The sequence below is a fragment of the Podarcis cretensis genome (genome assembly GCF_951804945.1).
Source record: "Podarcis cretensis genome assembly, chromosome: 5".
In the NCBI taxonomy this organism is placed as follows: Eukaryota; Metazoa; Chordata; class Lepidosauria; order Squamata; family Lacertidae; genus Podarcis; species Podarcis cretensis.
This window is the reverse complement of record NC_137174.1, coordinates 57,367,059-57,393,860: the sequence shown is the minus strand read 5'-3', so window position 1 is coordinate 57,393,860 and position 26,802 is coordinate 57,367,059. Positions and strand designations below refer to the sequence as shown.

Here is a 26,802-nt window from a genome sequence, read left to right as displayed (position 1 = left end):
TGGGGCTTAGGCCCATGTAAGCAGGTATAAAATTGCAATCCGAGTTATCCCAGATACTGGCCATAAAGCCTATTCATATAGTGTGAACTTACCATTTAAAATGTTATAGCCACTGTTTGATTCAACATTTTTTAAAGCAAATTTGTAGCCAAATTTCCACACTAATGGTGGGTTGCTGCAGAATTGAGAAAAGTTCAGTAGCTGTAGTCAGTCCCTTTATGTACCCTCAAATTCCTCTAGCCCAGGGCTTCCCAAACTTTGGTGTCCAGCTGTTTTTTGACTGCAATTCTCATCATCCCTGGTCACTGGTCCTGCTAGCTAGGGATGATGGGAGTTGTAGTCCAAAAAAACTGGAGCCCTAAGTTTGGGAAACCCTGGGCTAGCCAATGAATATCAGAGTTATGATATATATGTGCATGGAGATAGTCTGTTCATGGCATTTTATTTATTTAATACCTACTATTCCAGAATTCTGATCTTTTGGAAGTAGAGGAGATGAGGAGAGGAACTATGAGCCTGTCTGAGCTATAGCAAACCTGGTTATTGTGATGAAACTTTGCCTTCAGCTAATGATTGTTGTCATGGGCAGGACTTTGGCTCAGTGCTATCGTCTCTTGCTGTTCTCTCTCTCCTCTGAACTGAGTTTGCAAACTGTCAGCTCACAGCAGTCAGGGGGAAGTGGCACGGAACAGATGCCTCCCAAGCCACGCCCACCACGATGCTTGTACACATGCCACACAAATGAAAATATTGAGGATCTCTTCCAGATCTTTCACAAAAGTCAGGTGTTTTGCAGGACAAGAAAAAGCAGCTTTTGTGTACATTATTCTTGAATACTACCTGAATAATGACAATGTCATATGACAACATGCAATTTTAAAAACAACAACAACCCCCCAGGAACTCTACCACTATAAATGGTAAGTGGGGAAAGGCCCTCAGCCTTTGGTGTGTGGAGATGGGAGGTATCTATGCAACTACTGCATCAGAGGATGCTCATGTTAAGCACTTTTCAGAGAGATGAAAGAAGTCAAGGCAATGTCCCAGCTGGCACTGTGTTGTGGGGGAAGCCAAGGTCTAATTTCTCTTGCCTGTCTGTACATGCATCTTTCCCTAGGCCCTTCTTCCCAGTGCTCATGGATTGCCTACTGGAAAGCTGTTTCCCTCTGGGGATTCTTTTAAGATGCAGGCTTGATTAGTACCACTGCATCTGCGGCAGCAGAGTAGACTATGTTCATTGGGAACCAAGAAGTAAACACAAGAGCGTGCAACTTCCTGTCTCAGTTGTGTCTGGGAGTTTGCCAATGAACAGGAAGCAATTGTGCCACCCATGCACAGAAAACCTTTAACACCCTGCCTGGGTCACATGTGGCAGACCACACCATGCATGCACTTCTCTGCCTCTAAAGAATTAGAGGGGGATTTCCCCTAGCTGCATGTACCATTGAATTCATGACAATTTAAGGTCTGGCTTTATCAGTTCTGTGGTACACCACAGAACTCTGTGCTTCCATGATCAGCGCACATTCCTGCAATCTGTGCATGAGAGGTACTGTCTTTCTCAGAGAGGCATCCTCGTCATATCTGTAATTAGCTGTTGAGATGGCTTTTGCTTACACACACACACACACACAGAGAGAGAGAGAGAGAGAGAGAGAGAGAGAGAGAGAGAGAGAGTACATACCACTGTCACTAGTCTGGAGCATTCTGCTAAGCACCTAATGTGTCCGCATCACAATCTTATGCATGCCTTTTCAAAAGGAAGCTGCCTAGTAGTTAAATGGCTGCAGTCCCAGGTAAGTATTGCAGCTTTAACAATCTGATTCAACAGATGTATGTATGGGGTGTATGAGTGAAAATGGGAGTGGGGAGTCAGGGGTGCATGGCTGTGAAATGCATGACACAGTGATACTGCTGTAGTACTGGGAGGGTAATGGCTGGCTTTTCTTCTGGCATAAGGAAATGAAATTAAGTACAGTGCCTTCCATTATGTCTGTCTCGGGATGCAATAATTGATTTTGCCTGTTGATGCTGCATCTCCCTATTCCTCATCCTGGATCCACTTGGGGAAAGCAGCCAAGCAAAGATGCCTGTAACCTGAGTTGGAGGATGGTTTGTTTGTGACATAATGAGAGCTACAAGGAACCGCTGTGGGCAAATGCAGGGAGGCACCTGGTGGTACATCACCTAGAGTTTCTTGGAGGAAAGGTAGAATATATAGGCAATAGTCATAAATAAAATTAATCCCTGGCTATTGGCCATGTTGGTTGGCGCTAATGGAATACAAACACACCTGCAGGGACAGAGGTTTTCCATCCCTGACTTAGATTGTATGTAGGACCATGCCACTGGAGCAAGCAGCAAAGCAGAACAAGTATAAGAATTCTATTTCTTATTTTTTTCAACTCAACTGGGCAGATACTGGGTACCACACCAGCCATTCAGACTGAGAGCCATTTCACTCATTAAAAATATATGATGAGTTTACTTTGTCACATAAAGCTGTGTATTTGGGAAGGAATTGTGGTGGTTTGCTTGAAATCCTCCTGAAAAGAGGCACTGTTAATCTCTTGCTTCTGTGCCATAAGGATAACAGTTTATGGCCCCCCTCCCCCTCTCTCTTTCTGTGTCTTTCTATGAAAATAAGATTTTAGAGTTGCAGGAATTGTGTTTGGAGTTCAGACACTAATAAATGCTTCCAAACACCATTAACCACCCAGTGCAATTGATTGGCATACATTCCAAGGTATGGCTATATAATATTCAGTCCTTTTCCAGGGCAAAGTAAAATCCAGGTATATCTGGACAATATCTTTTGGGCAGAAAACATTTTTTGGGCAAAAAATACATGCAGAAAATATTGCTGTCACACGCTTACTGATTTTTGTCAGGATTTGTTCTAAGCCTGTATAGAGACAAGCGCTGTCTGGAGGAACAAGAATGTCTTTACTGCTAATTATGGTGTGCTAGTTCTGATTTTGGAGCAGTAGCTTGATAACTGGACATGCATTTGAAAAGGAAATATGATATTTACTAGTCAATTTTACACTTAAGGAAAGAGTTCTGCTCCTTGTTGTTTTAAAGAACGATATGAGCACCTCTGTTGATGGGTTCCAATCCTTTTTACAAACACTTAAAAAAAAATAAAATCAAGTAAAATTATTCCAAAAGTGATCTGGAAATGGGAGACAGTTGTATTACTAATGGACATTAGCCACTCGACGCCTGCAAATGTCACACCAAAATGAACACACGCCTATTGTTAACAGTGCTGACCACATGCTTTAGAGAGACACAGCCTGTTAACAGAAACTTGCAAATGCCATGGCAGAACACAAAATGTAGAAATGCCATTGCCAGTGGTTTACAACACTGCTAGCAAATAACTGTGTGCAGAGGGGAAAATATTACTGTCTATACTGTACATAGCCCTAGTTAATTTTCCCACATTCCTTAGAACTGGGAATTTTGAGTATGGGTCTCCTGCTTTTGAGACTGTATTTTAAAACAGAAAAAGCACTGCTATAGTTGAGCATGCAGGATCTGTGAATATTAGTTCAGTGTTTAAATTTAGACAGCAAGTTGGTTTTCTCTTTTACTTTGCTGCTTTATTTTTAGACTTAGAAATGTACTTCCAAATCAAATCCACCCATCTTTGCCTCTCAGCTTTGGGCTGCTGTGACACTCCCCAAATGGAGAGGTTGCCTGGAGAGGAAATATGATTTAATAATAAATTGTTCTAGGGTCTGAGGTTGGGATTCCCCGCCCCCACCCCTCTTTCCCCCTGAATGTGTATGTGGCTCTGACGCAGTTTCCTGAAAGTCCTGCCTGGTCCTGCCAGGGACTGAACGAATGTAGATCCCAGCTCACCCAAAGGGGAGTGGAGTGGAGGGGGAGAGAAGACTTTGCCAAACTGGCTTGACCAGAATGTGACACAAGAGCAGGAAATGAGTCACTCCTGGTAGGGCAGCTGCTCTCAGCCATTTGCATAAAGAGAAGCACCAGCAGAGGAGGGGGAAATGACACCAGGCCTCTCGGCCTGTCCTGAATAAAATCTGCTCTGCATTCAACTAGCTTGCAGGCTTCTGGCTTGATACGTTGTCCCCCTCTTCCTCCTCCTTCCCCCCCTCGCTGCCCCCACCCCTGTCCTTCAAACATCTCTCTGCTATATCTCACCCTGCAGAACCCCAAACATTCAGGGTCTGCATCTTTTTAAAGTGCTGCCTGTAAAGTCAACATGAAACCTCTGTTTAAACGAAAGTACAGAGGCATGGCCCAGCCACCCAGCCTCCCTGGCACATTAGGATGGGTCGGGGCAAGGCCATTGGGGGGCCCTGGGTTATTTCCCAGGAGGAGCCCTGCTAAGCTGGCTGCACAAGGACAAAGCTCTGGCAAGGGGGATGATACAGACATAAACTGCTCTAGCATCGCTTCCATTGTCTCAATCGATTCCTGCCTGCAAAGGGATTAATTTTCCTCCTGCACTGAGCTAACCCAAGTAGGTCGGTCGGTGGGGTCCAGGGCAGGCTGGGTGGGAGGCCCTTTTGTGCGTTGGGATTTTGACAGAGAGTGGATTGTTTTGGCAGCCTCTAAGTCCCCTTTTATTAATAATTAGGGATGGGAGCCTGTCCTTTGCAGTGGTGACGCTTGCTCTTAAAAGGGCAAATTCGCAAGCAGGCCCAGCTGCAGGTAGGAGAGAGCTGAAGGGGAAACCGCTGGGGAGAGGGTATTGCAGGCTGGGATCTAGGACCCTCTTGTTTCTCACGGGGTTCCAGCAGTTTGAGGGGCATCGTTGTATGTATGTATGCCACACAGGATTAAAGTTGGACCTTGCATTCTATTATTTTATTAACGGATGTCCCAAACTTGTGGTGTTGGATATTAGACTTTTTTGTGTTCTGTCGTGCTTTTTATCATTTTCATTTGCTGTATTTACTTTAAAAGTCGTTCCAGCGTAGTATACCAGGACCTTGTGGGTGACTTGGAAGCAGGTCATCAGTCTCCTAAAAGTGGGTTTTCAGAGCAATGGTCAGAATTCAGAGAACTGCATCTGCCTAGAGTAACTTTTGACCCGTCCAGAACACTGCCAGCACACAAACCGTTGGCCACACCTAAAGGAGCTCTTTGGACAGAGACCCAAAAAGCTCTCTCTCTTTCTCTGTGTGTGTGTCTGTTAGTGAGTAGCTTTCTCCTTGTTTATATCTCCTTCCTACCATAGCATCCCCTTGTCAGGAAAGAGTGCCCAAGGGTTACAGCTTAAAAGGCACACATTTAGAAATATATAAAGCAATGTCAAATCTTACAGGCAGCTGCGGTGTCCTGCCGGTGCAGAAGTATAATAATTGTGTATTTTGTGTAACTAACATTTGAATAGGCCTGTACTGTTCACGAAGCAATGGCTGCCCTGCTTCGTTTTCTTCTAATGTGGATTATGCTTACCCACATGAATTGGTGTGTTGGCAGTTTATCTTTAGGCCCACATACTCCGTTTTAATCTGATTGGAGGATGGTGCTATTTATACAGGTTTAGTGGGTGGTTTGTTAAAGTGACAGAGCAACCTGATCTTGACCTTCCGGAGCACCCAAAGATGGCCAGAGATATAGAGTAACTCTACTACGACTTCTGCTTTCCCACTCTGCCCTTTATTGAGCAGATTTCAAAGAAGACGTTGTTGTGAGCAGAACCGGCCATGCCATCAGGCAGAGTGAAGCAGCCAGCTACCTCATACAAGACATGTGAAGGGAAATGGCAGCCTAGTGTTGGGGGACACAGCTGTAAGTGTCACACAGTCTGCCCTGCACCCCCTAAGTTAATCTGCTGCTCTCGGCTACAGTAGAAGGTGATTTTCCGCCACCAGCGTTGAAGTAAGTTTCAACTGTCAGTTTGGCTGGCTTCTGTATGTGGGATGCCATTTTGCCCTTTGCCTCAGACAACATAATTTCTTGTGCTGGCCCTGGTCATGCAGCATATGCATTAGTCCTGACCACAGCTATTTGGATCTGGACAGCAACTAGCCCTGGCGTCTCCAGCCACAACCCAATCTATAAATCTTTAAAGTCTTTTGTAAAGCTACATGCAAAAGGAAGCTGCTGGCTCCAATGGCTGCTTCCTTGGGTAAAGAATCAATTTTTTACACTGACAGGGAGGACCAACATTTTATGGACAATGGCAGCTGAGCTCTTTCTTTGGTTTTGCTGGAGGCCTCTGCAGAAGGATTAGGAGCCCCCACTGCAGGATGCAAAAATATGATATATCCAATATGTGCCACAGACCTGTAATGCGTATCCTTTTATAATAAGAGGTGTCTGTGAGCTTAGGCAGGATGGCAGGTACGTAGATGGTGGTGTGTCCCACTGCCAAAACTGAAGTAAGATTCCATTGTTTTAATGGATGGTTTCTTTTACATGGAGTGGGTTGGGGTCATGAATCTTGTCCTATGCCTAATGCAACAAAATGTCCATAGTCAGCCCTGAGTTCACGTAACTGAATGAAACCATTTTTGGTGTGATGTTGGTTTTTATTCAACATTTAAAAAACATTTTTAAAACTGACCAAAGATCTATGCTGCTGCCCTTAAAATATTTCTTTTAGTGCTCTGTTAACCCTGATAGTCCCTGTTTTTCTGAAAAACGTGAAATTATTCTTGATACAGTAACTTCTGTTCTGAAGCAAAATTTCCCAAACTGATGTACTCCACAACTTATGCTGCACAGGAAATGTTGTGGTGTTGGTATGCATGGTTAGAAAAAGATTGGAAGAAATTGCAGCTGGTTGGCTTTCCAACAGCACCACAAACCTAAATGAAAGGAAATGGGTGAGATCAACCCTGTCAATGTAGAAGATGAAAAGGGGTTGTATTGGCAGAATTTGTTACAAGTCATTGAGAGAGTTTTCTGTTGTGATTAGAAGAGGATTCAAGGTTTGAGGGAGGCGGGGGAGATAGATTTCTTTGGAATCTTCTGGGCCATAAAAAGAAGACCAAACAGATTAAATCCTCATAGTTGAATCTGTGAGGGTTTACCTGTTTCTTATTCTCCAATCTTAAATTCAGCTCAAATTTTCTGCATCAGTTTACAGGGGTTTTTTATTTTAAAAAATATCCTCACCAAATGTCATTGGTGTTTTAGTGCACATCTCTCCTAATGTACATATTCTTGTACGTAATTTTGCGTAATATACAGATTTCGATGAGCGATTTCCCCATACGTAATGCATTTTTGTATGCTATTTGCACTTACATATTTTATGAGGCATTTCCCTTAATATATGCATGTTTGTACACATCTGGTTAGAGAACCATATCAGAAAATTCCAAGAAGTGTGAATTTCAAAGTATACCTATATTTCAATTTGTATGTTGTTTCAGGAAGAGGAAGTAGGTTGGTCTGAATTTCTCCTCCATCCCTACATCCAAAGTAAGAGTGGACAGGACTGCAGCCATGCTAGATTAAGGTCGCAATTTAACTGCACATCTGGGAGTTAGTCCCATGGAACTCAGTGAGAATTGCTATCATCCAGTCATATGCAAGATTGTGCTACAAGCAGTTGTAGGGCTTTGATTTCTTTCTTTTTTTAACACTGAAATAATTAATTGGCCTCAGTGGCTTAATTTAATCTGGATAATGGTTAGATCCCATTTATATATCAGAGTCTGCTTTTTATTTGGGTTTGTTCTTATAAATCTGCATGCCTCTGAGTGGATGGCCAAACTGACAATATATTTAATGTTTATTGGCAGATGTCCTTGGTATGACTAGCCTGGAAGTGCTCTCACACACACATGCACTGAACTGCAGCCTCTAAAAGCTATTCTGTCTCTTGCATGCCTCAACCCTCAGACCCAGTTGCAGCTGTTTGAAGCCGGACACTTGTTACTTCACCTGGCTTGAGCATGTGCAGTTGGTGTGAAGCATTCGGATGTTAAACGTATGGAAGGCTCTGTTGCAGCACTGCTTGAACATTCTGACTTATCAATGCAGCTAGAGCTGTTATATACTGCAGGAAAGGCCCTGTACTCAAGGACTTAAGAATCCCGCACCCCAGAACTGCAGACAGTGCAACATGGTGGTTCATTCGCATTAGCACTTTACTGTTGGTCTTGCCCTAATTCCTACTTGGCAGAGCCCTTCCTGTTGTAGGGTTTGGCTGTGATGAATCAGTATTATATTTGCGATAGTAATTAAAGCCCGTGCAGGCATTCCAAGCACTGAACAGAATGAGCGTTGCCTATTGCCTCCCGGGAGTGATCTTACTCATTGCTCTCTGTCATAGTCTCCCTACTTCATGGCAAGAAGCACCCATTTTCATGAGAAAAGTGGGAAGGGAGAAAGCTGTTCTGATGGGGAGTTGAGAGTAACTGCATCCCGTGGAGAGAAAAAAGCAGCAGTGTATATTGTGCAGGACTTGGATATAATAATTCATTGGGGGCGGGGTGGATGATAGTTCAAATGCAACAGATTGTGTTATGCAATCATAGGATGCTGAGCCAAACAGCATAATTTATAGAGCTAGGGCCAAAGAAGATTAGTTCCTTGGTTGTGAAATTTGGAATTTCCAAAAAGGAATGGAGTCATGCTGCTGGGGAAAGCAGCACGGAGGAGAATGCAGGAGGGAAAGTCTGATACTAGCTCAATGGATCTTTGATCTTGATTATTTTTTGTTGCCAAGGTATTGCAAGGAAAACAGAGAACCTTGTATCGCCTTCAAAGACTCACAGTCACGAGTGACAAAAAGCATAACCCAGTGTTCAAATTCTGGGGAAATGTCTTTGATTTGTTTGTTCTTATTATTTGCACTTATATCCCACCTTTCCTCCTGCTCAATGTGGCGCAGACAGTTCTCCCTCTCCCCTGTTTTATCCTCACTACAACCCTGCAATGTAGGTTAGGGTGGGAGACAGTGATTGGCCAAGGAACACGGAGTGAGCTTTGTGGCTGGGTGGGGACTAGAACCCCAGTCTCCCAGGTCTTAATCCAACACTCTAACCACTACACCAAACTGGCTCATATCCTGCTTTTTCAAGAAGTAGCTCAATTTAGAGAACACAGTTCTTATCTAGGCCTTTTTAAAATGCAGATTCAATAAGTGGAGGGAGGATCAGGAGTGAGATGTCGGACTTCACTCCTGACTGCGATGCATGTATTGACTCTGTGTGCACTATAGAGCCCACAGCCTGTGAATATACACAGTTGATCACATGTTGATCAGTGACTTGCTACCATAATACCACCTCCACTCCAATAATGGGTCTATTTATGATCTAAAATGGACTGACTGTTGCCACTTTATTTTGGTACATGAGGACTCTGAAGTACTTGTGCTTCACAACAAGAAAGTGCTTGGAACAAATAAGAGCCCATGCAGATATATCACAAAATCCCTGCTCAATTAAGAGATGAAAGAAATGGAAGTTTTTTCACTGACTTTGCTAGAAAGTGAACTATACTTATATTGGTGCATCTATAACATTGTCCATCAGAGATGTGTAAACCTATTCTTAGCCACAGCGAACTTCTTGGCTACTATCATTGTGTTGGTGGGGGGACTAGCTTAAAATATATATAAATTATTATTGACAATGCCTTTAATTTTTGAAAATGTGCATGTCATAATTGGAGATATCTCAGGATGCACAGAGTCATGCTTGCCATCACTAAAAGCTGGATGGAAATTAAGGCAGTAACTCTATGCATATGTACCTGGGAATAAGTTCCATGGACTTTTCTCCCAGGTAAATATGACTAGGGTTAGGTTGTGCAGGTAAAATTTGGTTGATTAAAAGGAGGAAGAAAGAGACATGCTGGAGGAAGAGAAAAGCAAAGTGAAGAAAGCCCATGAATTAATATAATGATGACACATGGGTGTGCAAGATGAGAAGGGGAAGAGGGATGAGTTAGCTATGTCGAAAAGTATTTCATGAAAGGATTCCACAATGCATCCACATTTCTACAGAACACCACAGGTTTTCTTTATGACAGAGCAAGAGCTTTGTCCACAATCCAAGGAAGAGCCATGCACTTATACCCCTTGAATTATGGGTGTTAATTCTGTGCTTGATTATTGCCATTGCCTATAGACAGTGCTGTCTGCTTCTTCCAGATTTAGCCAATGGCTAGATGACCTGACTAAATCTGTTTCTGATTTTGACACTAAATATTGATAGGTTTTCTTGCCAGACCAATGATAGGTCCAGACTGTGGGCTGGTTTAAGTGATTCATACCTGGAAGTGTCCAATGGAATGTGTAGTAAATACACACATCATATAACAGGCTTCCTCAACCTCGGCCCTCCAAATGTTTTTGGCCTACAACTCCCATTATCCCTAGCTAGCAGGACCAGTGGTCAGGGATGATGGGAATTGTAGTCTCAAAACATCTGGAGGGCCGAGGTTGAGGAAGCCAGTGTGCATGCACACGAAAGCTCATACCAAGAACTAACTTAGTTGGTCTTTAAGGTCTACTGGAAGGAATTTTTTTATTTTGTTTTGACTATGGCAGACCAACACGGCTACCTATCTGTAACTGGAACTTTCCCCAGTTAGTGATCTGCCTGTGGGTTAGAAACTAACCAATAATAATTTTCCAGCATGCCACTTTGTTTATCTCTGAATAAGTTTCTCACTGTCTCCCCCAGCATTGTCACTTTCCCACCATTTCCCCTTCATGATCAGGACATTTTTCATTAAAAAGTATAAGGGCATTTTAGACATGTGCAGTATTCCTTATCACCATAGTCTCCATGCAGATTTATTCTGTTAATTATCTGCTAAGGGGAAGCAGAGTTGTTTCTGACTTTGCAAAGTCCCTGGTACTTTATAATGTCACAGAAAAGTCTCAAGGGCACATACATACGCAAACATGTCCTTTGATTTTTATTTACACATTGCATCACAACTAGTGCATATTTGGTAGAGTATGCATCTGCATTGCACATATATTGCCTTATTTAAGAAGAATGGGATGCCCTTAAGTCTAGCAAATGTGGACAAGTATGGGAAAAATGAAGGACAAACCAAAATGAAATCACATGAACAGCCCAGACAACTACATACTGAGCAACATTTGCATGTTTACCCAAAATTACCCCCATTGCATTCAATGGAGCGTACTCCCAAGTAAATGTGGTTTGGATCACAGGTAGCCTAAGCCTGCAATTCTAAGCACACTGAAAGGCAGAGAGCCCCAATGAACTCAATGAGATTTACTTCTGAGTGGTGCAACAGATACATTTCCTCATAATAATAATTATTTCATAACATTTTCATATGTTGATTTAAATGTGTAGATACAAATCTGGAAATAATTAGCCGGGAAATACAATACAGCTCATTGGGGGAGGGGAGGGGAAGAGAGACTGTGAACAGGTGTGCCTGCTCAGTTTACTGTCCAGGTGCAACTTCAAAGCCCCTGTTCTTCCTTCTTACGGTTCTCTGTCTTTAAACCGGACTTGGAGAGGCCTTCAGATAGAGGACTGTTCTCTGTAAAGTAGTACAGTAGTCTGGACTAGATGGACCAACAGCCTGGCTCAGTCCAAGGCGGATTCCTCCAACTCTTTAGATTTCACAGATCAGGGTCACGTCATCAGAATACACTGTCGGGTTCTGGGCCCAGTGATTGCTGCTGCTTCTCCTTGCGATGCGTTAACCTGCCTGCTGAAGGGGAGTGCAGTCCTTGCGAGGGCAAAGAAACTGCCACGCACCTTCAAGCTGCTGAGTGGTGTGCTGCAAAACCAAAAGTGTGACTGTATGAAAGGTTGCACTTAAGGTGCAAGGGCGGCCAAGAGTGGGACTGGAAGGAAGTGCTCCAAGGTCACATTTGCAAAGAACTTGCAAAAGTGTGAGAAGGCGGGTGAAGATGGGAAATGATAGCCAAAGGGTTCTGTAAGCCAACAAGAAGCAGCTTGCTCTCTCAGTGTGGGAGGGACTAGCCAGGGTGTTTTTGCTGCTCAGCATTTAGATGCTCTGGCGGGGCTCTCGTGAAGGAAGTTCACCAAGGTCATCTGCTTAAGGCTGCCCTCTTAAGTGGTGTTCAGCAGACAAAGGCTTGGCCCTGGGAAATGGGGGTGCAACTCCTCCCTGAGCCAGAAACTCACCAGGATGACTTTGGGCAGCTTGGGGTACATACTTTGGGATGGAAATTAAGTCAACATAATGGCCATCAAGGCTGCTCCCAGAGAAACCTAGGAATTGTATTTGTGTTATCATTTCAAGGATTTTGACGCCAAGAACTAAAATTCCCAAGATTCTTGGAGGTTAAGTGGGGGAGAATGAGAAAGAAAGTATAGTTTGTCGAAATGCACTGTTGCCAAGTTTCATTCCTTCAGCTGGTGACCTACCTCATATGGTTATTCTGAGAATGAGTGAGACATGGAAATATTACAAACTCTGAGGTTTATGGGGAAACTAGAAGTACAAATGTTCAGATGGTGAACCAATGCTAAATATTCACAATCCTCCTCCTGCAATAAACAGCCTCGGCTGACAGGACTAAAATAAAAAGCAGCAAGCTCCATTAAATTGTTCCTAGCCCTAAAAGACTAAGAAAACAGGGCCGTTAAAGCAGGATGGGTGGATAGGCAATGGTTAGAGAACTGGGCCAAATCAGCTGCCTCTCACATGTTTAGAGCAACACCAAAAATCACGAGCTGTTTCATCAGTCTGAAGAGTAGAGGGCCTGGTGAATGGCTACTCTTAGATGGCCAAAGGCATCACAGGTAACTGAAGAGGCCTGTGTCTCTCCCTCTGTCCTTCAGCCTGATGGAATGGACAGAATGGACTGTTTCATCCCAGCTGATCACTGTATGGACTTTGTAATTCTAAGAACTGTGGCCTAAGCTTGCTTTCTCCCCTCTACTTTCCCAATCATGCCATGTCTTCTAGATTGTTTCATTACAGTAAGCTGCTCTGGGAACCTTTTCGGCTAAGTGGGGTGAAAATGCTTTAAATAAATAAAATGTTTGGAAATGATTTTTCCTTTCCTGAAAATATGTATGGCTGATGTATCCTCCCCTCTGCTTAGATCCTGATGAGGTCGAGCCTGGGGGTTCTCTGTGACACAAAAAGAGTGTCTCTTTGTTGTTCAAATGAACTTTTGTTTCTTTCTCCTCCAGCAGCTTGTCTTTATCCTATGAAATCATTCAGAAAGCTTTAGAGGAATTAAAGAAGGCTTTATTCCCAGGAGTCAAAGATGGGGCAACTTGCTCCAGGGTCAGTGTGAGCATCATGTGGATGCAAACTCATTATTGTCCGACTGCAAGGGTAGCCAGTCCTGTGACAATAAAGCAGAAGGCTGAAAAAGTTCTCCACCCATTGCTGGAATGTAGGCATCCTTGCAGTAACTGTTTACCACCACTTTTGTAAGAACAGAGAACAGGAAGCATAGAAAAGATAAGAGGGGTGGGCAGGACAGATTGGCCAGAAGCCGGATCAACATAGTAGAATCAAGAAGTAATTTATTAGGTCAGCAATGCTCATTGCGTCCTTCTCATACACTTGTAAACAAAGTCCCGTAATATAATAACATCTTCAACTTAGAGTTCTGTCCAACTTCTTGAAAATCTCCAAATCCCCTGAGCCCGGCTTCGGCTGGGGAGGGCGGGATATAAATAAAATTTACGGTATTATTTATTATTATTATTTTTGAGCTGCTCTTATAATTAAACACGTCCTTCCCCTGATATTTAATCTAAACCCACAGATTCTTGTCCCATACTTTGAAACTGTCAGCACAGTCTCCAACCTCTCACTTTTTATTTGGGCAAAATACAGTGTGCATAGTTCTCCTCTGAATCACTTTCAACACTTCAACATGTGTTTGCTTGTTTAACATTTATATCCCACTTTTCCTCCATGATGGAACTCAGGGTGGTATTCAGGAAGGTCCCCATAAGGGCTCCCATCCAGATCCAGACCTGCTTAGCCTCAGCAAGGCTGTTGTTAAAAGGTAAATGCAAAGGACCCCTTACAGTTAAGTCCAGTTGCAGACAACTCTGGGGTTGCGGTGCTCATCTTGCTTTACAGGCCGAGGGAGCTGGCGTTTGTCCGCAGACAATTTTTCCTGGTCATGTGGCCAGCATGACTAAGCTGCTTCTAGCAAAACCAGAGCAGTGCATAGAAATGCAGTTTACCTTCCCACCGGAGCGGTACCTATTTATCTACTTGCACTTTGACGTGCTTTTGAACTGCTAGGTTGGCAGGAGCTGGGAGCAAGCAACGGGAGCGCACCCCGTCACGGGGATTCGAACTGCTGACCTTCTGATTGGCAAGCCCAAGAGGCTCAGTGGTTTAGACCACAGCGCCACCCGCGTCACTCCCCACCCCCCTTCTACCAAGACAGTGCCATCATTTTATTTGGAAAAACAGTTGCTCCTGTAGCTGCAGGTGGTAAACAAGGCAAACAGGAACTCGAGTCTTGCCTCTCTCCATCAGAACTATAGCCTCTCTCAGATAGTGTTGCATAGCAAATGGTTTCAAAATCTTATATTTGCTTCTCCTTTCCTTAGTTCATATTTTACAGTTGTCTGTTGAATTTCAGGTTGTTGCTATCTACTGGGTTCCCTTTAACATTTTGGCCCTTTCTCTAGTGTTGCAGTCTTCCCCAGTTTTAGATCACCTGTGAATTTTATAGGTTTCTCATCTTTCCTTTCATCCAAGTCGTTGATGAAAATATTGAACAGTGCCAGACCCAGCATTGAACTCAGCAGAATGCCACTGAATACCCACCTCAACCACTTTTCATTTATTACCTCCTTTTGTGTGCCGCTTTTCAACCAATTGTTGGCTGCCTTTTATTTAATAATGAATTGCACCTGCAAAGCAACCTGAAAGCCAGTGCAGACGTTAGAGATCAGGTTCAGTGTAACCATATTCTGTACCAGCCAAGAGTTTTCAAATAGACCAAACAGCATGCCTCCAGGACAGGACAATAATCTGACACAGAAGCTACCCAAGACAGGGACAACAGTCTTCAACCTACCTCTGAGAAGGAAGGCTGCAATTCTTAAGCAGTCCCAGATTGTAAACCCCCCTCCCCTTTCCTTTTGCTGGAAATCCAGACGATATACAAGATCTCCCCAATGATGACACAATGGAAACAATAGAGCCATTCACTGTCTATTGAGTCCCTTACAGTATAATCCTATGCATGTTTACTGAAAAGTCCTCATTGGCAAAACAAAGATGGGCAGCATTCTCCAAACAATGCATTTATGCTATTAAACTAGATATAGTTCTTATGAATAAAAAATACTCACATGGCTAGAAAGACTTAGGAATACATTTGATATGGTTAGAATTTGAATGGTATTCCTCACCATAAATTTGAATGCATGTGCACACATTGAAAGTTATGGTGCTGTAAATGGTAACCTAATAATCTAAATTGATTGTGTGGGGGGGGGAGCAAATCAGGCAACAATACACAGGGTTCTTTTGCTGGTTGATGTGGCATCTGATTTCTACTTGCAGGCTTATGAACTGGAGGGACTGATTCTTTTGCAGTGTGCGCTGACTCACCACAGCCCAAGTACTATGCCAAATGTTAGTTCCACCTGGTGACTCACTTGAATAGTATGGCTAAAGAACTGGTCGACCCAGGACTCAATGGAATAGTCTGCTCCTTGTCCGGTCTGGCCTTGTGCTTGCTTAAGTGTAAGTAACATAAGCTTACTCTTCCACGTGAAGAGATTTCTATGCTCTGCTTTGTCCAGTTCACAAAATGAGTCCCACTATTAATATCTTCCCCACAGGAATACCATGCACTTACACACACACACACACACACACACACACAATGGGTCTAGGGTTGGTGGCCCACAGTCCACATTAAACTTGCCATACCTCTCCATCCAGTCACATGAGCCTCTTCCCATCCCATTATAACTGGGTGCTGTGGATCCCAGATGAATGGCTCTGGCTGAGGGTTCCTACTTTTCTGTGTTGCTCTTGGCACTTCATTTCTAGTTACCAAGCTTCCTTCTGGGGATACCAAAACGCCTCTCCTCTGCAGTAACACATGAAAATAGGGCCGATGGGCTGGAAGGCAGTACACAAGGACAGTAGATTAGGGCAGTTGTAGGCACATTCCCATCACAGTTGTCAGCCCTATGTGACTGATATAACTTTACCCCTTCATGCCCTATGTCTGGAATTTCCTGGACATAGCCATCAGCAGCAGTGTCCAGGTAGGACTCAAAAACTTTTGTCCGGTCAGTGGAAACTCTGTGTCTGCATACCTGTAGATTCTTGGGTACTTTATGCACAGACACACTAACACTCTTAAGAGGCAGGCAGCCAACCTTTGTTTGTGTGTGTGCATCTGTTTGATTGTGGTTCTCCCTTGGCTCTCCCTTATTCTGAATAATAATTTCTATAGAGTTTTTAGCTGTTAAAATGAGCTAGCAGTTGCCATCACACCAACAACTGAGGTAAGCTCAGGCTGAGAGACAGTAACTTGTCCAAAGAGACCATAATGGCAAAACATACAGTTGAATCAGAGTTCTCTACACTGAAACCCGATGCGCTTGACCACTGTGTGCATCATATTCTGGCCTTTCGTCACTTAACACCAAATCCTTGCTCATGTTTAGCAGGAAGGATGGTCCATCACTTCTAGATGAAAGAATTGGGGTGCAGGGAAACAGGGCTTGTGAGATTTACCTGCCTCAGGTGATCTGCCTTTGCACGTTGACATAAAGGAGAGCACCATTTGCTGCTACACCTCAGGCAACCCTTGCTACTTCCAAGCTTTTCTGAAATTGATACACAAGGATCTAACCCAGCATGTCCATTGGCTGTGCCTCTGGATAGTACCTTGGTTGGGATGCTCACCCTGCTATCGCTTGACATTATGACTTAATTCTTGTCAGATGCACAGGCAACCATTGCACTTAAATGTTTACAACAAACACCCACTTGCCTGCCTTTGCTCATTTGTTCCTTTCCAGCCAGGGCAGGAAACAGCTCAGTCTTTATGGGCTAAAGTCGAAGAGCTACTTGAGCACAGACTCTAGGAAATGCCATTGCTTTGTTAGGTTATTTCCACACTTCCTCCTTTTCATAACCTCCTGTAAAACCTTAGTGTTTGTATAAGAATCCAGGGGAAACACATGGTGGTGATGGTCCCTTGCATGCTAGAAACAAAGAGCTTCTACCAGGCCCTTCTAATTCTTCCTATCTGACAGGCTTGATAAAGGAAGTGGATCCCAGATTTAATGGAGCAATGATCAACTTTATTGTGCTAATTCATAAGACTGGGCTGCAAGTGAACCATCCTTGCTAATGTATGCCTTCGTCCAGTCTTCTTCTTTTTCATTAGTCCACTTTTCTGCTGTTTTCTACTATCCCAGCCCTAACCAACCTAGTGCTCTCCAGGTGTTTTGGATCACAACTCCCACCAGCCTGTGCTGGCTGAGGTTGATGGCATTTGTAGTCCAAAATATGTGGAGGGCACATGTAGTTAAGGCTGCACTAGCCCTTTATTATTATTATTAACCCTCCCAGATTTGTTCTCATTACATTTGTGTAAATATAAATAAAAAATATTTTTAAATATTATTTTATTTCACTTATTGGGCCACTATACCCTGTCACTGCCTTTATTTGTATGGCTAACCAAAATATATTCATTGCAAATCTGTTTAAAATCAAAGTACATTTTTTAAAAATCTCCCTTTAAACTTTCCCCCTTCAAACACACACTTTTTCCTCAGCAAGAAGGAAATGGAGACATGACAAGGGATGGAAAGGAAGATATGCCACATATCTGTAAGATGGAAGTTGTTCAAGCCCATCCTGTGACTGAAGGGTCCCTAGTTTGGAAATAAATTACCGGTATGTCTTTGCTTAGAGGCCAGTTTGAAACAGAGTGACATTAATGCAAACTTTCCTGAGGCTTAACATTGAAGGAACCATTCTTAGGCCTCAATCTTATTTTCTGCTTCCTGGGAGTAAACCCCACTGAACTCACAGTGGCTTACTTTTGAACAGGCATGTGTCGGATTGTGCTACTAGCCTCCTTTCAACTCCTGCATTAAAGCTGCAATCCTACCTACTTGCTTTGTAATAAGCCCTTTGTACTGGGACTTCCAAGTAGATATTCATTAATGGCATACTCCTTATTTACTACATATTCCATCTAACCTTCAAGGAGTTCAAGGTCACATACATTAATACCCTTTACCTTTTACCATAGAGGTGTTGTGAAGGTAAAATGGAATAATGGGGTAGGGAGGGGGGGTCAATAATGAGTTTGCATCCACATGATGCTCACACTGACTCTGGAGCAAGTTGCCCCATCTTTGACTCCTGGGAATTAAGCCTTCTTTAATTCCTCTAAAGGTAAAGGACCCCTGGATGGTTAAGTCCAGTCAAAGGGGGCTATGGGGTGTGGCGCTCATCTTGCTTTTGAGACTGAGGGAGCCGGCGTTTGTTCACAGACAGCTTTCTGGGTTATGTGGCCAACATGACTAAACCACTTCTGGCACATCAGAACAATGTGACAGAAGCCAGAGTGCACAGAAACACTGGTTAACACCCCCCCACACAGTGGTACCTATTTATCTTCTTGCACTGGCGTGCTTTCGAACTGCTAGGTTGGCAGAAGCTGGAACAGAGCAACGGGAGCTCACCCCATTGCAGAGATTTGAACTGCCCACCTTCCATTCGGCTAGCCCAAGAGGCTCAGTGGTTTAGAACACAGCGCCACCTGCATCCTGGGAAGTTTAGTCTGAGAGAGTGTGACTGGCCAAAGGTCACCCAGTGAGAGCTCAGTTGTAAAGTGGAGATTTGAATCTGGGTCTCTCTAGTCCTGGTCTGGTGCTCTAATCACTACCTCACACTGGCTAGGGCTGTGGAATATGCATGGGATGGGGCTGCATATTAGGAATCAAATAGCTGGGCTGGGTGAGATCAGGAAAGTCAGTCTGGCTGTTCCACAGTTGCATCACCCTTGTTGCCTGTCCAGTTTCGAGTGGGAGCCACTTGTAGACTCATTGCAGGCAGTTGGTCATGAGATTCATGCACACCACTTCAGGCTGGTTTGAACAGAGGAGCTTCAGTGAAAGGACCAGCTTGTTTAAGTGATTGTGTCCATAAGGAAAAACAGATGAGTAGTCTCCGAAATAATTGGGACTTTCCCATGGTAATATACACGCATAGATTGCATTCCTCTACAAACTATTTCTGTTTCCAGAGCTCTGCATATCTTGTCAGTGTGTCAAGTTGTGCCATCTTGTCAGCCTTGCTTGGGGTGCTTTGGGGCGTGCTGGTGGGGAAAACATCCAGGTGTGGGCTGTAGCAATAGAGCAGAATTGTTACCTGCAGTCCACCTGATCAGCAAAAGAGCAAACTTCAATGGATAATGTCACAGTTTGTGCATTGCTAACAGACACGTCCCTACATGCATTTATTTGTTTTACCAAGTCTTCTTAGGCAGGCAGGCTTTTGAAAAAGCACAAACCCACACACAGAGGGGATATATTTTCAAGAAATCCCCAACTGGGATAATGACCTAGTTAAGAAATTGTGAATTAGTAACTTGTTTCACGGTAAAAAGAAAGCTAACTCACTTGGTTGCAACTGAAGAAATAATATTACTAATCTCCCCACCACTGCCATTTAGAAAATATATATTGTATCTTTGGAAGTTTCAGCTCTTCAAGGTCATGTTGCTGGATTGTTCTAAGATCCAAACTATTCTTTGTGCTCCTTTGGCATAATGTACCTTTACTCTTCCTGCTCCATGTGATACACTCAACATCATCAACAATTTAGTCTAACCTTCTGCACCTCAAATAGTGTAGTTGAAGTGACTGCTACAACAACTGCTTCAGAAGAATGAGGCCTTCAAATAATGTTCTATATTCTTTGCCTCTAAGCAGGTACAGGTATACATTGTTGTTGTTGTTGTTTAGTCGTTTAGTCGTGTCCGACTCTTCGTGACCCCATGGACCAGAGAACGCCAGGCACTCCTGTCCTCCACTGCCCCCCGCAGCTTGGTCAGACTCATGCTGGTAACCTCGAAAACACTATCCAACCATCTCGTCCTCTGTCGCCCCCTTCTCCTTGTGCCCTCCATCTTTCCCAACATCAGGGTCTTCTCCAGGGAGTCTTCTCTTCTCATGAGGTGGCCAAAGTACTGGAGCCTCAGCTTCACAATCTGTCCTTCCAGTGAGCACTCAGGGCTGATTTCCTTCAGAATGGAGAGGTTTGATCTTCTTGCAGTCCATGGGACTCTCAAGAGTCTCCTCCAGCACCATAATTCAAAAGCATCAATTCTTCGGCGATCAGCCTTCTTTATGGTCCAGCTCTCACTTCCATACATCACTACTGGGAAAACCATAGCTTTAACTATACGGACCTTTGTTGGCAAGGTGATGTCTCTACTTCTCAAGATGCTGTCTAGGCCTGTCATTGCCCTTCTCCCAAGAAGCAGGCGTCTTTTAATTTCGTGGCTGCTGTCACCATCTGCAGTGATCATGGAGCCCAAGAAAGTAAAATCTCTCACTGCCTCCATTTCTTCCCCTTCTATTTGCCAGGAGGTGATGGGACCAGTAGCCATGATCTTCGTTTTTTTGATGTTGAGCTTCAGACCATATTTTGCACTCTCCTCTTTCACCCTCAATAAAAGGTTCTTTAATTCCTCCTCACTTTCTGCCATCAAGGTTGTGTCATCTGCATATCTGAGGTTGTTGATATTTCTTCCGGCAATCTTAATTCCGGCTAGGGATTCATCCAGCCCAGCCTTTCGCATGATGAATTCTGCATATAAGTTAAATAAGCAGGGAGACAAAAAGCAGCCTTGTCGTACTCCTTTCCCAATTTTGAACCAGTCAGTTGTTCCATATCCAGTTCTAACTGTAGCTTCAGGTCCCACATAGAGATTTCTCAGGAGACAGATGAGGTGATCAGGCACTCCCATTTCTTTAAGAACTTGCCATAGTTTGCCATGGTCGACACAGTCAAAGGCTTTTGCATAGTCAATGAAGCAGAAGTAAATGTCTTTCTGGAACTCTCTAGCTTTCTCCATAATCCAGCGCATGTTTGCAATTTGGTCTCTGATTCCTCTGCCTCTTCTAAATCCAGCTTGCACTTCTGGGAGTTCTCGGTACACATACTGCTTGAGCCTTCCTTGTAGAATTTTAAGCATAACCTTGCTAGCGTGAGAAATTAGTGCAATTGTGTGATAGTTGGAGCATTCTTTGGCACTGCCCTTCTTTGGGATTGGGATGTAGACAGTGCTTTCTAAGGCCCATTTGACTTCACTCTCCAGGATGTCTGGCTCAAGGTCAGCAACCACACTACCTGGGGTATATGAGACATCCGTTTCTTTCTGGTATAATTCCTCTGTGTATTCTTGCCACCTCTTCTTGATGTCTTCTGCTTCTGTTAGGTCCTTTCCACTTTTGTCCTTTATTATGGAAATCTTTGTACGAAATGTTCCTTTCATATCTCCAATTTTCTTGAACAGATCTCTGGTTCTTCCCATTCTATTGCTTTCCTCTATTTCTTTGCATTGCTTGTTTAAGAAGGTCTTCTTGTCTCTCCTTGCTATTCTTTGGAAATCTGCATTCAATTTCCTGTATGTTTCACGATCTCCCTTGCATTTTGCTTGCCTTCTCTCCCCCGCTATTTGTAAGGCCTCATTGGACAGCCACTTTGCTTTCTTGCATTTCCTTTTCATTGGGATGGTTTTCGTTGCTGCCTCCTGTATAATGTTACGAGCCTCCATCCATAGTTCTTCAGGCACTCTGTCCACCAAATCTAAATCCTTAAACCTGTTCCTCACTTCCACTGTGTATTCGTAAGGGATTTGACTTAGATTGTATCTTACCGGCCCAGTGGTTTTTCCTACTTTCTTCAGTTTAAGCTTGAATTTTGCTATAAGAAGCTGATGATCTGAGCCACAGTCAGCTCCAGGTCTTGTTTTTGCTGACTGTATAGAGCTTCTCCATCTTTGGCTGCAGAGAATATAATCAATCTGATTTCGATGCTGCCCATCTGGTGATGTCCATGTGTAGAGTCGTCTCTTGTGTTGTTGGAAAAGCGTGTTTGTGATGACCAGCTTGTTCTCTTGACAGAACTCTATTAGGCTTTGCCCTGCTTCGTTTTGATCTCCAAGGCCAAACTTGCCAGTTGTTCCTTTTATCTCTTGACTCCCTACTTTAGCATTCCAATCCCCTATAATGAGAAGAACATCCTTCTTTGGTGTCACTTCTATAAGGTGTTGTAAGTCTTCATAGAATTGGTCAATTTCAGTTTCTTCAGCACCAGTAGTTGGTGCATAAACTTGGATTACTGTGATGTTAAAAGGTCTGCCTTGGATTCGTATCGAGATCATTCTATCATTTTTGAGATTGCATCCCAGTACAGCTTTTGCCACTCTTTTGTTGACTATGAGGGCCACTCCATTTCTTTTACGGGTTTCTTGCCCACAGTAGTAGATATGATGGTCATCCGAACTGAATTCACCCATTCCCGTCCATTTTAGTTCACTGATGCCCAGGATGTCAATATTTATTCTTGCCATCTCATTTTTGACCACCTCCAACTTACCCATGTTCATGGTTCTTACATTCCAGGTTCCTATGCAATATTTTTCTTTACAGCATTGGACTTTCCTTTCGCTTCCAGGCATATCCGCAACTGAGCGTCCTTTCGGCTTTGGCCCAGCCGCTTCATCAGCTCTGGATCTACTTGTACTTGCCCTCCGCTCTTCCCCAGTAGCATGTTGGACGCCTTCCGACCTGAGGGGCTCATCTTCCAGCGTCATAACTTTTATATGCCTGTTGTCTTTGTCCATGGAGTTTTCTTGGCAGGGATACTGGAGTGGCTTGCCGGTTCCTCCTCCAGGTGGATCACGTTTGGTCAAAACTCTCCACTATGACCTGTTCATCTTGGGTGCCCTGCTCGGCATAGTTCATAGCTTCTCTGAGTTCTTCAAGCCCCTTCGCCACGGCAAGGCAGTGATCCATGAAGGGGACAGGTATACATTATTGGACCCCAAACTAGAACATATGGGCACACTGAACCTGAATGACAACATCTATCTCTCTGGCTAGCAGGTGAGTATATAGCCTGACTTCCTCTCAACTTAGAAATTTCACTGTGATTGGTTCAATTGTCTGTGCCACTGCCTGGCAAACAGATGCCGCTGGCATGATTCTTTTTGCTTGTTTCTTGGATAGAGCCTCACAATTCAGAGGATGCCTTTTCCATGGATCCTATATTGATATTGCAGTGTCCCAAGCACAGCGGAATGATGAGGAGTACGTGCCACATACTCTATATTACTTTATTTACACTTCAAAGCTGGTAGATTACAGAAAAACATCTTGCCTCTGCCGGAGCAGAGAAAGCATCCTCTCTCCTCTAAAGCATGGAGAGAACTGTGAAAAACAGGAAACCAGTGTACGTCACATCCAGTCTCCTTTCCCGTGAGAAACCCAACAGCAATGCTGTCTGTGGAATGTAAACACCTGTCTCGTGACAAGCACTTCGCTACACAGTGAAAGAGAGCAGAAACCAACATCCTAGTGGTATGGCTCTTGCCAGAATTTGTTAGTCAAGCAATCCTGGGACAAAGAGTAGATCAGCAGCACAATGTCCAGACTTAGAACTGACCTAACCCATAAAGATAGAGTTAGGAACCTGTGGTCCTCTTGAAGTTATTGGACTCCAACATCAGCCTCAGCCATATGGCCAATGGTCTGGGATGGTGGGAGTTGTAGTCAAACAACATTTGGAGGGCCACATAATCCCCATCTCAGCATAGAAGCAAGGCTAGACTTTGTACCATTTGGGGCTTGTGAGATCTTTGGGGGAGCATGGAAAGGTTGGAAAGTTTTCCTGCCCTTGATGGCCATTATGATCCTAGCTAAGCAGAGTACAGGAAGATTTTAAAGAGGTCCATATATCAATACCAAAAAGGATATGGCGTGTGCTTGATTCTTCAATAAACTCTAGATCTGAGGTGGGAACCTGTGGACCTCCAGATGTTGCAGGATCGCAAATCCCATCATCCTTGACTATTAGCTATATTGGCTGGGACTGATGGGAGTTGGGGGAACCAGTGCTTCCCAACCTCTGATCTAGGTACCAGTTTGAAGTAAAGTAATGGATGCATTGCTAAGAGCTGGAGATCAGCAGCTGCTTCTGAAAATGTCAGCCTTGGTTTCCTCACCTGTAAAACAGGAGTGATGATTACCTGCCTTCAGGGCATTCTAGGGCTTAATTTGCTGACATCAACACAGTGCACTCAACTCCTCAGCTGGAAGATGCTATGGTAATATATAATATCATATGATTATAAATCAAAGGGAATTAGCCCATCTACAGATCAATCCTGCCTATGTGCAATGTGAACCCCTTGGGCAAGGGTTTAACTTTTAATTGGGAGGTTGAGCCCAACATATTTGCTGCATTTCAAATATTTTAATATAAAAATCAAATAAGTCAAGGTGGAGAGAAGCCTAATATATCTCTTGGATCACATACAGCAGAATGTTCATGATAGGGTTGTCACAAATAATCTGCAAAACAACAACTTTTAATCATATGTATATGATTAGTATTAGCTATATTTTAGTATGCAGGTAGATCATTATTATTTTTATTAGCTGCAGATGGAAAGCAAGTGGATGAGAGCTCTATATGTGTCAGAGGTGGGGGACTTATGGCCCTCCTGATGTTATTGGATTTCAACTCCCATTAGCCCCAACCACATGCACTAAGGTCAGAGATGATGGGCACTGTTAGGAAGGCTGCAGTTTGCATGCAAGCCTGCAATTGGAATCATAGAATTGTAGAGTCAGAAGGGACCACGGGGGGTCATCTAGTCCAACCCCATGCAGTGCAGGAATCTTTGCTCAACGTGGGGCTTGAACGCACAACCCTGAGATTAAGACTCATGTTTAACTGACTGAGCCTTTTTTGTGTGTGTGTGGGACAAAATTCTCACTTGTATTCTAACACTCAAGTCTAGGGATCTTTTGATGCTGAGACCTGGACACACTCCAGAATTTGGCACCCCAATAGTTAACACAGACGACAGAGATAAATCAAAAGTAAATTTTATTAGGTCCAAATTAGCTCATTGCCTGAAAAGGGAATTAGCACATTTACTAAAAATATAGAACAAAATCAATAGAAAGCACACTAATGCTAGTCTGAGTTTAGGAGAGTTAAAACTAGTGCAAGAGTTATTTTTAGAAGCATTCCTATGGGAAAGGGGGAATTGGATGAGCCCAGACAAGGCTGGGGTGGGGAGAGATTTGGCTAAAGGGTTGAAAGTGGTGCCAGGAGAGGGAAATGGGTGTTGAGTATTGCTGCTTGTTTTGTAGAGAGAGAATAGGAGGTTGTCAGGGAGGATTTGGTAGTGACTTTGTGGGATTTTGGGGATGGTTTTAGGGCAAGAATAAGAAGAAAGCAATTGGGTTCAAAAACTGGATATATTTAGGAGTGTTTCATAGCAGAAATGTAGTCCAATAACCTTTGGAGTGCCAAAGGTTCCACATCACTGATCTAAAGTCAGGTTTGGGGTACCTTTGGCCCTCCAAATGTTGCTGAACTACAAATTCCATCAGCCCCAGCAAGCATGGTCAATGGGAGTTGTAGTTCAGCAACATCCGAAAGGCCAAAGTTTCCCCACTTCTGGTCTAAGTTAACGCAGTAAGTTTCTTATTAGGCAGGGATTTAAATCAAGGTCCAGCAGATTTTTCATCAGATTAAATTTCTCTCTCGTTCACTGAGCCCACTAAATGTGTTTCAAACATGAAAATTAATGAAGAGAAGTGGAAATGCAATTGGTTAAACTAATGTTGTCATCACACAGTTCAAATTTAGAATGGATTATTTGTTTGTTTTTGGTTTTTTAAGGTGGGTTGGTTAGCTGAGGAAGAACAACAGTGGAGGTGGAAGTTACATTAAATACATCATAACCAAATGCTACTTTAGCTGCAAACAAGGATGATAAAAGAGCAAAGTTAAAACCCAGTGCACACTTATACTAGAAGTAAGTGCTGTTGACCTAAGTTGAACTTCCAAATAAAATCTTGCGCAGCATGTATTTGGGAAAGTTGTCGATCCTGCCTCTTCTTGGTCCAAGATCTGCTATGGGAATCACTTACGTTCATGGCATTTGATCTCCAGGAACTGGATTTCACAGGTTAGATTTCTTATACTTTGGTCTGAATGTTAGACAATATCCTTTGTATTATACTAAATTAAGTAGTTGGTTTAGCACTGACTGGAAAGCACTGGACTAAGACCTGTTGGCAGTCATGGGCTGATAACACAGGTTTTATTTGGCACACTTTTTTAATCCAGTTAATATATAGCTGCATCAATGTTTAATATAACAGACAAAATTAGCAGTGAGAATTTAGATAAAATCTGTAACTCAAAGGGTCCCTCTGTTCCAGGTGTGGAGAACCTCTGGCCTTCCAGATGTTGCCAAACTACAACTCCTATCTGCCCCAGCAAGCATAGCCAATGCCCAGGGATGATGGGTGTTGTAGTTTAGCAATTCTGGAAGGCTAAAGCTTCTCCACACCTGTTATATCCTGAAGGAGGCTTGGCTTACTGAATATACAAACTGTACTTTACTTTCTGGAAGCAACCTGCCATTCAACCTCTATTCTTCTCTTAACTCAATCAGTAGGAGGAGGATCAGTAACCTTGGCGTATCCTGTTCCTTCTAGGTACAGTGTATTAATTAATTCTGCTCAATTAAAACCAGCAGTTTTGCTCATTTGTGCATTTTTCTTCTGGCCAACACATTAGAAAAATATATTACCCCCTGCATAT

The 26,802-nt window shown here is 43.4% G+C and overlaps 1 long non-coding RNA gene across 1 annotated transcript; it reads left to right on the top strand.

Moving 5' to 3' along the window:
- Nucleotides 1-18,594: 18,594 nt before the first annotated feature.
- Nucleotides 18,595-26,802, top strand: LOC307217484. The gene is made up of 3 exons (XR_013839610.1): nt 18,595-19,883; nt 22,982-23,060; nt 25,873-26,802. It is a non-coding gene; the product is annotated as an uncharacterized lncRNA (long non-coding RNA).